This window comes from Sinocyclocheilus anshuiensis, unplaced genomic scaffold, assembly GCF_001515605.1.
Source record: "Sinocyclocheilus anshuiensis isolate Anshui unplaced genomic scaffold, SAMN03320099.WGS_v1.1 scaffold712, whole genome shotgun sequence".
Classification (NCBI taxonomy): domain Eukaryota; kingdom Metazoa; phylum Chordata; class Actinopteri; order Cypriniformes; family Cyprinidae; genus Sinocyclocheilus; species Sinocyclocheilus anshuiensis.
Window position 1 is genome coordinate 417,426 of NW_015555749.1, and position 1,282 is coordinate 418,707.

The window sequence follows — 1,282 nt, forward strand, 5'->3', positions numbered from 1 at the left end:
TACTGTGTCGCGCAGCGAAGGGGGGAGGAAAAATTATTGCTGGTGGTGCCACGCACAAAGACGGAGACCGTGTTGGAGCTGGCCCACTCGCATCCCTTGGCAGGGCATCTCTGAGCCGGGAAAACCATCAAACGGATCCATGACCGCTTCCACTGGCCGGGCTTGGAGGCCGAAGTGAAGCGGTTCTGCCAAGCCTGCCCGACCTGCCAAGTGACGTCACCCAGGACGCCTCCCCCCAGTCCGCTGATACCGCTGCCCATCATCGAGGTGCCCTTCGAGCGCATTGGGATGGACCTTGTGGGGCCATTGCCTAAGTTTGCCCGGGGACATGAACACATCCTGGTGATTGTCGATTATGCCACCCGGTACCCCGAGGCAGTTCCCCTCCGAAAAGCCACCGCCAAAGCCATTGCCCAGGAACTCTTCCTGCTCTCCAGCCAAGTCGGCATCCCAGCAGAGATCCTGACCGACCAGGGGACCCCCTTTATGTCCCGGCTGATGGCTGACCTCTGCAGGCTGTTGCGGGTGAAGCAGTTGAGGACCACAGTCTACCACCCCCAGACCGACGGACTGGTCGACCGCTTCAATCAAATGCTCAAGCAGATGTTGAGACGGGTGGTCGCAGAGGACAAACGCGACTGGGACCTGATGCTCCCCTATGTCCTCTTCGGGATCCGCGAAGTTCCGCAGGCCTCAACTGGCTTCACCCCCTTTGAGCTCCTCTTTGGCCGGCAACCCCGCGGCCTCCTGGATGTGGCGAAGGAGGCCTGGGAGCAACAGCCGGCAGCCCATCGCTCTGTGATCGAGCACGTGAAACAGATGAGGGAAAGGATCGACCGGGCGATGCCATTAGTCCGGGAACACTTAACGAAAGCGCAGCAGGCCCAACAGCGCCACTATAACCGGGCAGCCCAACCACGGGAGTTCCAGCCCGGAGACCGAGTCATGGTCCTAGTCCCCAATGCTGCCTGCAAATTCCTGGCCACCTGGCAGGGTCCATATACGGTGCTAGAAAGGATTGGGCCGGTGACGTACCGTGTGCGCCAGCCCCATCAGTCCTACGCCGCGGCCTATCTGGACGACGTCGTGATCCACTCCGTGGCATGGGAAGACCACCTGGACCAGTGGAGCCGCGAACGCCAACGCGGACGGCCTCTCTCGGATCGGGGCAGCTTTCGCAGGTCTGTCAGGGGTCACTCCCCACCCACCCCCTATCTCTCCCCTACTGTCTCATATCATCAAGAGCACCAGGACGACGCTTGGGGGGGGGCGTGACGAGCGT